Source organism: Etheostoma cragini, chromosome 23 (assembly GCF_013103735.1).
Source record: "Etheostoma cragini isolate CJK2018 chromosome 23, CSU_Ecrag_1.0, whole genome shotgun sequence".
In the NCBI taxonomy this organism is placed as follows: Eukaryota; Metazoa; Chordata; class Actinopteri; order Perciformes; family Percidae; genus Etheostoma; species Etheostoma cragini.
In genome coordinates, this window is record NC_048429.1 from 17083064 (window position 1) to 17095706 (window position 12643).

Below are 12643 nucleotides of genomic sequence, written 5' to 3' on the forward strand. Positions count from 1 at the left end.
GTTTTACACATATGAAGCCTTTTTATGTGTGCAACTTGTTAGTTATGGTTCTTATAGTTGATAATGGTTCTGTAACATAATTTTATCTAACGTTTTTGCCTGTTATGTTCAATTTATCACCAATAAAGACAGATATTTGTCAACAAAATGTTTTTGTGAACATCAATGACATTCAAAACGGTGATAACTGAAACAGATATACAACACAGCATGTATACAGGGTGTATATGTATGTATATGTACACATGATGCATGTGTATACACATTTGTATTGCAAACAGACCTAAGTACTACAGTAGTACTACACTGATAAGAACTCTGCACTAAATGGGGGGAAATGGGGGGAAATGGGATTCAGCCTAAGTCTTGCAGCAGCTTACAATACAAACCTCTCTCCAATTAGCTCACAGAAGCAGAGTTGTTAAAATCAGCTGTAAAAAGCTTATGGGTCCAACTTGGCCAATAGAATCTCCCCTATACCTGAATTATGTTGGAGAACTGGAAATACAGAACATTTAATTTGACATAAATAGATAGCGTTATAATACTTGATTTCACATTACTGAATGGGGTTTACCATTACCATGGCGAGGACTCTCTTATTGTGAAGGTGAGGGGGAGGCCAAAGGAGAGTTGCTAACCTTTTTTAGCTTGGCAGGAAACCTCTCTTCTGGCTCTATGAAATGGGTCAGTTGGTCAATGTTGGCCACCGTTTGATGTTTGACCAACCAGGCCTACCAATTTCCCCTTACTTTTACTTATTTTAAATGAACCAAGTATGTCACTCTCCATTTTTCCTCCTTTCCTCTGTTGTTGCTGGATATTCTGTTTGAGGACAAGATCTCCCACCTTAAAATTGTCCTCACAACCTTCTGCAACTTGCATTAGGTTGTTTCCTGACTCTTCAGGACATTTTTCTTTCTCTGGTAAACTTATTGCCAATGCTTAAGTGCCCCATCAAACACCTCCTCCCTTAGAATCAGTTCCTCTATTTTCTCTGTTGTTACCAACCAACATACCACGTGGTGTTTTATTCTGAACCAATTTTACTTAAGCAATTATGACCACTTACACCAAAACAAATACAGCAATGTACCTAATAAAATTCTGGTACCTCAGATGGGTATCTGGCCTCCCTTCCAAACAGTAGAAAATTCCGACTTTACTGTGTGGTCAGCTGTTTTTTTTTTGTCCTAAGTCCAAACATGACTGTCTGGCCTAATTTAGTCCACAGCATTCATGCTATGCAGGTGTAAATTGGCCAATTTAACAATGCACAGACCGCTGGATGGTGCCATTAAGCTTCTCAACCAAGCCATTTGTTTGAGGGCGGTATTTGAACAGAAGCTCCGTTGAATGCCAAGGGATTTACAGAGCCTGGCATTCACCTTTAAATTACATTTTTCCACAAAAAAAAAAAAAAAAGTCTGCATTTTCTATGTGGCTCAGTAAGAAATTAGCAATGTTTGTTATGAGTGTTCATCTGGTTTTTGGACTGTCCCCTGGTCTGTAAGCAGTCTCTGAGGTACACCAAATTTGTACACAAAACAAAGAATACAATTGTCACCTCCTCTGCTGATTTATTCTTCAGAGGATAGGCCTCTGCCCACTTTGTGAAATAATTAACCATTACACAAATGTATTGATTACCACCCTGCGTTAGTTAGCTTCATGAGCACCAGTTCAAATGGCTCTGTTACCTAAAAGTTAAGAGTTGCATTATTAAACACCTGTACAGGGAACTTATAAGCAAATTTTTGCATTGCAGAAATAAGCTCACCTCTACTGGGTATTACTGTTTTTTTGATGATTTTCTGATGATTGCGTGTCATCTTTTTAAACCCACAATGAGACCCCAGGCTGCTGCTGTGAATTTCTTGAAAAATGTCTGCTTCTGAGGTTGACATTTTGGACCATAATTTCTTTAACTAGTTTTGGATCAATTATTCTTTTTTGTGACTTTTCTATTCAATTCTATTTATAGTATCAATTCATAACAAGTGTTATCTTGAGACACTTTACAGAGAGTAGGTCTAGACCACACTCCAGAATTACTCCAGAAAAATCAACAAAAAAAACAAATTAGGCTAAAAGAAATATTTAAACATCTCAATTAAAAAATGTATATTTATGAGTAAAGACAATAAAACCTTTACTCTTTGTTTATCGATGTTTCTTCTTGCTGACATAGTGCCATATGTTGTCTGGCTCACTGAACCATTCGTTTGAATTGTTAGGTAAACATGATAACCACTTGTTAATCACACAAATTCACCATTACCAACATCTTCTTACATGACATTTGTCCATGAAATGTGATAATCCTACCCCATGTTGATTCCTCAGGGAGGCTATGGAGGAGTGAACTGAACAAAATTATATTGTTTGATTTTTATCATGTGAATATTTCAAACTTTGAGAAATGAAGAAAAACATTGAGATGAGGAGAGCCAGACATAGGAGTGGCTGGCCAGCAAAGTAAGATAAGATACAGTGAGTCCAAATACTAACATGGCCATGACCAAAGAGCTGTCCAAAGGCACTAGAGACAAAATTGTACACCTCCAGAAGGCTTGAAAGGGCTACGGGGAAATTGCCAAACAGCTTGGTGAAAAGGTCCACTGTTGGAACAATCATTAGAAAAGGGAAGAAGCTAAACATGACTGTCAATCTCCCTGGGACTGGGGCTCAACGCAAGATCTCACCTTGTGGGGTCTCAGTGATCCTAAGAAAGGTGAGAAATTAGCCCAGAACTACATGGGAGGAGCTGGTCAATGACCTGAAAAGAGCTGGGACCACCGATTCTAAGGTTACTGTTGGTAATACACTAAGATGTCATGGTTTGAAATCATGCAGGGCAGCCCTTGCTTAAACCAGCACATGGCAAGGCCTGTCTTAAGTTTGCCAATGACCATTTGGATGATCCAGAGGAGTCAGGGGAGAAAGTCATGTGGTCAGATAAGATCAAATTAGAACCTTTTGGTCAAAATTCCACTAACCATGTTTGGAGGAAGAAGAATGATGAGTACCATCCCAAGAACAGCATCCCTACCGTGAAGCATGGGGATGGTAGCATCATGCTTGGGGAGTGTTTTCCTGCACATGGGAAGATGACCGGGGCCATGTATTGCGAGATTTTGGGGAACAACCTCCTTCCCTCAGTTAGAGCATTGAAGTTGGGTCGAGGCTGGGTCTTCTAACATGACAATGACCTGAAGCACACAGCCAGGATAACCAAGGAGTGGCTCTATAAGAAGCATATCAAGGTTCTGGCGTGGCCTAGCCGGTCTCCAGACCTAAACCCAATAGAGAGTCTTTGGAGGGAGCTCAAACTCCGTGTTTCTTAGCAATAACCCAGAGACCTGACTGATCTAGAGAAGATCAGTGTGGAAGAGTGGGCCAAAATCCCTTCTGCAGTGTGTGCAAACCTGGTGAAAAACTACAGGAAACATTTGACCTCTGTAATTGCAAACAAAGGCTACTGTACCAAATATTACCATTGATTTTCTCAAGTGTTCAAATGCTTCTTTGTAGCTGTAGTATACAAATAAATAGTTTTTAAAAAAATCATACATTGTGATTTCTTGATTTTTTTTTATAGATTACGTCTCGCACAGTGGACATGCACCTACGATGACAATTTTAGACCCCTCCATGATTTCTAAGAGGGAGAACTTGCAAAATTGCAGGGTGTTCAAATACTTATTTTCCTCACTGTATACACACTTCACACCCTTCCTCATCATCCGTAATTTTCCCTTTTCGACCTCCCACCTCTGTTTTTCTGACTCAGAAAAAGCAGAATCCTGGAACTCTTTCCAGGACATCTCCTTCTCCATGCCCTGGTCTTTGTAAATAGAAAAGACTTTAGCAGGGCAGTAAATGTACTTCCCTGCTACTCCAGGGAATCCAGTGTGAATGGGAGGACTGTTTGGGCCCTGCTTCAGTTCCATTCTACAAAACCGACACTTGCGACCTGTGAGCTGGGGCTCCACTGTGGGGGTCCTTTTCCTCTTTTACTGTCCTCTGTCCTCCATCCTTTTCTTTGTGGCACCCAGTTCCTGCTGAAAGAACTCTGTGCAAAGTTATTCATTCAGGGCATGGGTTAAGTCTTGCTCCTGTGCTAATCCCAGTCTAGAGGAACTGGGCAGCAACCAGGCAAAACATCTCCGGTGTCTGTGCCATCAAAATGAAAAGCAGCATAATTAACATGCCCCAGCACTCTTTCAGAGACTGCATTTAAATCTGCCATCAAAGCTGAAACAAAGACACTTGGGAGGTGAGCATCTGGCTTTTTTAAGTCCACCAGGCGCTGGTAATTACACCATGCCACCCCTGTCATCCCCTGGGGAGACGCATTTTCCAGTGACCCACTGAGCCTGATGGAAATGGTATCCCTCTTGCTGTGAAGTGCCTCTGATTGGGATCCACACAGGAACTTTAGCACCTTCCCCCTGCACGTGGTTTAGCTGCAGTATTCCTCCGTGCCTGTCCAAGATCCAACCTTAAACCTCAGGCATCCGCACAAGATGTGTATGCGCTGAATACGCCATGTCTTCAGCATAGAACGCTTGAAAAGAGGAGCACCGTTTGGAGCAGGTGTGAGGTAAAAGTGCATGAAAACTTGACTCTCTGGACAAGCTCTTCAGGCTGTGGAATTCTGGTCCTGCAGTGCTCACGAATGTGTGCCTTTGTTGGGTTGGCAGGCTGAATTCCACAGAAGACATATGCCTCTTTAAACCTTTGCAGGTCTTCGTGATTCACCACCGAAAAGGCTGCCGACAGGAACCGGGCTGTACAAACTGTACAGAGGATGATGCTCTGACACGCACGGACGGAGGAACCGCCTCAAACAGTGGAACAGGTCTAGCTTGATAACAATGTTTTCAATGTAGTGTGATCTTGATGCACAGGTGTTCAGCAGGTCAGCAGTAGGGGCATCAGCATCAATATTGTTAGTGGTGTTCCAAGTATCCCAGTTCATCTGCTTTCCTGTGTAAGATTCTGCAACCTTAAATGCTGCAAAACAATCCCTGAAAGAAGAAATAGAGGAACAGTATAGCCATTCATGTTAAAGCAGGGATATCAATCTGTTTTTAACACTTCAGTGTACTCAGTCAAGGAAATAAAATAAATGCAAAGTGAAATTATGAAAGATCATAATATTAAATTATTAATGTATATTATTAGCTACTCATGTCACCAATAAATGCAAAAGATGTTATTTATATCTTACCTGTCTACCCAGCGGTAGTGTAACTTCTCTGTGCCGGCAGTGCTGTAGCGGTTTGCTATGCCATCATACATTAGTGACTTTTCTGTCCCAGGGTGCACCATCACCCATGAAAGCATCATCCATGTTATGTGTAGGCAGGAATGAGGACCCAAAAGCAGAGCACAGGGAGGCAGGCCGGAGCAGGTAAACACAGATTTATTGGGCAACAGTCCAAAGGAAACAACACAGGGAGCAGAAAACAGGCAAAGTCCAAAAGCAAAAAGGTCCACGAACAGGTCTGAGGGGAGGCAATGCAAAATAGGATCACAGGGAAGATCAGGAGCAATACAAGGGAGGCACGCAGACTTGCCACATCGACAAGACAGAAGGCTCTGACAAGAGACCAGGAAAGCACAGACATTAAATACACAAGATAACGAGGTAATGTGAAGCAGGTGACAAGAGGGCAGGGAATCAGGTGGAAAACATCAGGTAATCACAAGAGCCGGAAGACAGAAGAAGTAAATCCAAAGGCAAGATGAGACAAAATACCAATTTCAAAATAAAACAGGAAACAGAACATACAGGCACTAAGGGGAACACAGGACAAGAAGAACACAAGACCGGGAAAAAACGAGACCCAAAACACAAGACCAAGGAGGGAACACAGAGAGGGGAAAGAAAACAAGACAAAAGAAAATTGCATATGACTGCATATGACAACATGGTCCAAGATGAAAAGGTGACATACCAAGCAACTTTCCGTGTATGGTCTGAGCGGAAAGCCAGTCCAAAGGTGCCCTGAAGAAGCTTTGTGATAGCACCCTCCTGGTATTGGTACTCATGCAGTAGGCAGTCAGTAACTGTAGGTAGTGTGCAGACACAGAGATCCTGTTCCAGCCACCTGAATCCCCATACTCTCCAAAGGGAGCTGGCTTGGTTTCCTGTCTTATGAACTGAGTGATGGATCTTAGGTCATACTTTCCTGCCTTACCATCCATGACGTTCTGGCAGGTGAGCATGAAGGCCAGGTGAGCACGTTTTTATTTCAGGTGCATCATCTCCATGATCTTCTTTGCCATGTCGGTGGGTGAGTTACCTGTGCGCCTGAGCTCGTCCATTACTGATTACAGATGGCCTTCTTATAGGTCAGTATTGTCGGCAACAGGTTTGTGAACCTCTTTGTAAGTGTTTCCTGCCACAGTGGGTTGTCAGCATACCACCTCTTCCGGCAAACTTTACAGCACAGCCTGGATGAAAAAAGGTAGCACTGTCCAGTAATGGCAACACTCACACGAGGTCTACCTACACCTGCAGAGACAACTTGAGCCTGAGCACAACCTTCAATGCATGGCACAGTGTTGTTGTTCCTCATCCTTGCCATTAAGTCATTCTCTGGCTTCCATTTAAAAGGGGGTGGCGCTGAAAGCGCTTTGTGGATGGAAGATCAGAGATGCTGTCAATTAATTCTGGTTGGGGAGGGAAACGCCACAATGACACCATCTTCATAAGGTTGCCCACAGGAATGGAGCCCATTGGAGGAATAGACCCATCGATTCCAACTCTGTCTTCATCCATATCCTCTGCTGCTGAGAACCGTTCCACTGACAGATATCCTGGTCAGAGCCAGGAAGCTGTGGAGGGAGGAATGCTGGGGAACCTTGATGGCCTGGGTACTGGCTACCTAGAAAGACAATAATGATTACAAGGCAAATTGTTAAGATTTTGTGTTTGACTTGATTCTATCTTCATGAAATACACACAATTCAAATGACAAAATATTATTTTTTAAACTTACTTTGAGTTCTCTGTGCAATTAATGGCTGCAACGTCTGTTGACTGGGCTCTGCAGACGTACCAACAGTAATCACAAGTGTCTCTGACACTGTATAGAATATTAAGCATTTCTTTATTATTTACAGGTAAGATGCATTAAAAACAATACGACACTACACTTTACATCTACACTTTAGGCCTTAAAACTTAGCAGGCTGTCCACTAAAATGCTGGCTTGTCTTTAAACTGTGGAAAAGTATCTGATATACAACAATTAAACATTTTAAAGGATTTATGGACAGTTAAGAACAGTTATGATGGACACAACATATGGATATTTTTTAAAGATGCAACCTCTCCGGGAACCATCACCTTATCGTGGTGGAGAGGTTTGTGTGTCCCTATGAACCTGAGGGCTGTGTTGTCATGGGCTTTATGCTCCTGGTAGGGTCTCCCATGGCAAAGAGGTTTCAGGGGAGGGGCCAGACAAAGAATGGAAGAACAAGGAAGGGATCGAGGGACCCGGCTCATCAGTGAGCGCCTGGTGGCCGGGTTGGCCACAAAGCCTGGTCAGGCACAGCCCGAAGATGCGAAGTGGCACTTCTCCCTCCAGCCCGTTGGTTGTTGGGCCCACTACCTGTGTTGGGCCCACTACCTGTGGGAGGATGCAAAGGGGTTGGGTGCGCTGTTATATGGGTGGCAGCAAAGGTCAGAGGCTTTGACGGACCAGACCCTGGCGGCAGAGGCTGGCTCTGGGGATGTGGAATGTCACCTCTCTGTGGGGGAAGGAGCCGGAAACTGTACGGGAGGTGGAGCGCTACCAGTTAGATCTGGTGGGGCTTACATCTACGCACAGTCTCGGTTCTGGAACCGTACTCCTGGATAGGGGTTGGACTCTGTCCTACTCCGGAGTTGCCCATGGTGTGAGGTGCCGGGCGGGTGTGGGGATACTCACAAGCCCCCGGCTGAGCGCCGCTGCGGGTGATGGGGGGGGGGACAACTCTGACTGTTGTTTGTGCATTTGCACCAAACAAAAGTTCGGAGTATTCGGCCTTCTTGGAGACCTTGAATGGAGTCCTGTGTGGGGCTCCAGTAGGGGACTCCATAGTTCTGCTGGGGGACGTCAACGCACATGTGGGCAATGATGGAAATACTTGGAGAGGCGTTATTGGGAGGAACGGCCTCCCTGATCTGAACCAGAGTGGTTGTCCGTTGTTGAACTTCTGTGCTAGTCATGGATTGTCCATCACAAACATCATTTTTGAACATAGGGATGTTCATAAGTGTGCTCGGTATCAGAGCACCCTAGGCTAAAGATCAATGATCAATTTTATAATCGTTTCATCTGATCTGAGGCCGTATATTTTGGACACTTGCGTGAAGAGAGGGGCGGAGCTGTCAACTGATCACCGTCTGGTGGTGAGTTAGGTCACTCTCGACAGACCTGGTAAGCCCAAACGCGTAGTGCGGGTAAATTGGGAACGTCTGGAGGAGGCCCCTGTCTGACGGACTTTCAACTCACACCTCCGGCGGAGCTTTTCGTGCATCCCTGTGGAGGCTGGGGGCATTGAACCTGAGTTGACAATGTTCAAAGTTTCCATTGCTGAAGCTACAGCGGGGAGCTGTGGTCTAAGCATCTTAGGTGCCTCAAGGGGCGGTAACCCACAAACACCTTGGTGGACACCGGTGGTCAGGGAAGCCGTCCGACTGAAGAAGGAGTCTTTCCGGGATATGACCGGGATTCGGTTCCCCGACGGGGAGATTGATTATTATTTATCTGATAATTTACCAAGGCTACATCGACACTAGGCTACTACGTTTACCTGAGTAGTTTGGATACCAGTCCTAACTAACCATACCAAACATGTACATTTTAGCCAGTTTATTATTATTTTTTATAGTATAGAGTATTAGAGTGGATATAGTCCAAGAAAGACAACATTTTTAGGCTAAGAAGTTGAGGTTCAGGTAAGGTAAAAACAACAATGATAACAGAAGAATGACAAACGTTTAAATAATTTTCTATAAGAATATGTTCAATTTTAGTTTTTTTTATGTATGCATGAGTAAAGACAATACAGCCTGTACTCTTTGTCTATCTATGTCAGCAAGAAGAAACAACTCTTCTTGTAGTGCCATATGTTGTCTGGCTCACTGATGATTTGACTGAACCATTTGATTGTATTGTTTTCATGCCCGGTTTCCAATCCGGGCCATTTTGAGTGTAAGGTAAACATGATAACCACTGTTATTCGCACAAATTCACCATTACCAACATTTTCTTACATGACATTATTTTTCCATAAAATTTGATAATCCTACCACATGTTGATTTCTCTGGCAGGCTATGGAGGAGAACCGTTGGCTAGCCTCAAGGAAGTGTCATGTTCGTGGAGGAATGCTCCATTCATATTTTACCGCAAATGTTTAAAATGCTGTTAGACATGTTAATTTTTGACACAGAGATTTTAAACTGGATTCAGTCACAGACTTCTAGTAAAAACCTACATATATTTATGTGTTCACTGTGGAAATAGCGCCACCTTTCGGTTGACATTGCAAATAACAAATCTTGCAACTCCTCGTTAGTATAGTGGACAGTATCTCCGCCTGTCACGCGGAAGACCGGGGTTCGATTCCCCGACGGGGAGAATTATTTTTCCAGCTGCTAATAATTTGCCAAGGTTACATCGAGACTACTACGTTTGCCTGAGTTGTTGGATTCTGAGGCCTAACTAACCATAGCAAAATATGTGTTTTTAAGAAAGTAATAGAGTGGATATACTCCAAGAAAAACAAACGTTTTACAGCAGGATTGAGCATGTTTCTGCTATCAAAGAGAGCTTTACAGTGACAATATGATCCCCTACCTCAGGATCCAGGAACAAAGGAAGACAGCAGAAATGTAAGACGGAACCAGGAACATAAAATAACAACTATGAGGCTTAGAAGTTGAGGTTCAGGTAAGGTAAGAACTATGAGGCTAAGAACAACTATGAGAACAAGAGAATTACATAAACATTTAAATAATTTTCTATCACAATATGCTCGATAATGTTTTTTAAATACTGATAATAATTTGGGAAAGGAAAAGAGCCTGGGGATTTTATTAGCTTGGACCAACCATGAGGTGGAACTGCTACTGAAAGGCATGTAAGCTTACCTAACCGACAAGACGTGGGTCTCTGCATTTGTTTCCAAAGATCTCTTTGTCTGACTGTACAGACTATAATGCAACCCTGCATTTTTCAAACTTAAGCGGGATAAATCTGGAAGAAAGACAACAGTTGTACAGCAGCACTGAGCATGTTCCTACTGTCAAATAGAGCTTCAAAGCAAAAATATGATCATCTACCTCAGGATCGAGCAACGTAAGAAAACGACAAATGAGACTAAAATACATTGTATTAACTTATTGAAATATATCTAATTTTTACACTGTGTAATAAAATAAAATGGTTCAGTCAAAAACTCAGTAAACATTACAAATAGTGGCACTATGTCAGCAAAAAGAAATATGAATAGAAAGAGAGCACATGTTTTAATGACTTTACGCTTGCATATTTAAACGTTCACGTAGTAGTGTCATTGTAGCTTTAGTAAATTATTGGCAGCTAGTAAAAAGATCTCCCCGTCGGGGAATCGAACCCCGGTCTTCCGCGTGACAGGCGGAGATACTGTCCACTATACTAACGAGGAGTCCATTAGCAAAGAATTTGGCATGTCAATGGATAGGTGGCGCTATTCCAGCATGTAGGCTACGACACAAATGTAACAGCTTTATTCGCTTAACTTTTACCATTCATTCTCTATGTAAGGTCTTAAACTACGGCTGGCATATATTTGTGGCCACAAGCTGGATTTGGGGGGCGCTGTTCCCCCTCGTGGATAAAGTTATGGAGAGAAATTGTTTGGCAAGTAGACATAATTCCATATGGGTTCATTCATAGTTTTGAAGCCTCCAGTGAGAATCTACAATGTAAATAGTCATGAAAATAAAGGAAAGACATTGAATGAGAAATTGTAACCAAACTTTTGGCCTGTACAGTATTTTCAATAAAATAATACACTATATGTATAAAATGGGGTTTATTTGCTATGCTTCATGGTTTCATCAAGCCGTCTGCGGCAGGAGCCCTTTGACGAGGCCATGCACATCCAAAATAATCAACAACTTCAGGACAAGTGTCCCCCTCAGAGACATGACGTGGTGCAGACGTGCTTAGGTGGGCCCTGGAAAACGATGTCCGCTACAACATCTACCTGACAAAAAGGGTAGTAGCCTATAGGAGGAGAGAGATGTGACCTTCAACCCTCAGGGACACAGCATGGACAGCCTGCTGTCATTTCTGGACTATGACAGGAGTTTCCAGGAAATTAGGGATCTGAGGGAGTATCTAGCTTCCAGGATGCCTGCACCACCAGTGGCATCAGAGGAGGACAATACTGTCGGGTTTGGAGCCAGGGCAAAGGAAACCTGGAGGCAGATCTGGGAGAGCAGGGCAGATGGATATGCTGCCTTCATCATAGGAGTAAAGTGCATCAAAAACAGCAAGATGTACAACCTGCAGCAGTACGTCCTCAAGCAGCAGAGGGCTGAGTCTGGGAAGTCCTGCCCTCCACCTGAGTCTCTACTACATCGGCTGCCCCTACACCACCTACAGCTAGTACTCTACATCTGTTTACACAAATATGCAAATACAGATTTTTAGTATTTAATTATCCAATACAATAAATGTTATTGTTAATCTCCTAGCTATGGAGGACGTGGAGTTGGAGAGGGGGATACTGAATCTGGCTCCCTGTAAATTTGCCACTGAACTGAGTAGGTGGATCTAGTAAACAGAGTATTTTTCCAACTTTTACTCCTACCCTTCATGAGGTATTCCCTTTACCCACCTACCATCCTCATACAGACCTCACAGTATAAAACAGGCCTGATGTTATTGAATAAGGAATAACTTAGTTTATCCAAAGTGTAAAAACTATGGGAGAATATAATATATGGTAAATATAACAAATGTTTCAATGTTTTATTTTTTTGAATGCTGTGAGAAATAATATCTCATTAGGCGGCTGTGACTCAGTGGTAGAGCGGTTGCCTGCCAATCGTAAGGTTGGTGGTTCCATCCCCGCCCCTGCAGTCATTGTCGACGTGTCCTTGGGCAAGACACTGAACCCCGAGTTGCCCCCGGTGCTGTGCATCGGAGTGCGTGTGAGTGTTTATCTGATGAGCAGGTGGCACCTTGTACGACAGCCCCGGCCACAGTGTGTGAATGGTGAATGTTTCCTGTAGATGTAAAAGCGCTTTGAGCAGTTGTTAAGACTGGAAAAGCGCTATATAAATATAGCAAATTTTCATTATTTTAATGCACATGTTTCACTTGCCTTTCCTGTTTGTATCTCACCATCCTAGAGTTATTATCAGTGGAAGCACAGGGAGACACTGTCCCTGATGCAGGTATACATTTCAGTAACACTGTTATAACCGTAGCAGTCTTAATATAGAGCTCTCTTTCTTTTCACTTACTGTGTATGTACTATACTGTTTTACAGCCATGGCTAGCACCTTCTATTCAATTCAATTCAATTCAATTTCAATTCAATTTTATTTATAGTATCAATTCATAACAAGAGTTATCTCAAGACACT

General features: G+C 42.9%; 2 non-coding genes across 2 annotated transcripts; one reads left to right on the plus strand and one right to left on the minus strand.

Annotated features, from left to right (window-relative positions):
- Positions 1-9570: 9570 nt before the first annotated feature.
- trnad-guc lies at positions 9571-9642 on the plus strand. The gene has a single exon. It is a non-coding gene; the product is annotated as a tRNA-Asp (tRNA).
- A 976-nt stretch (positions 9643-10618) lies between these two features.
- Positions 10619-10690, minus strand: trnad-guc. Its single transcript has one exon. It is a non-coding gene; the product is annotated as a tRNA-Asp (tRNA).
- Between the last annotated feature and the right edge of the window lie 1953 nt (positions 10691-12643).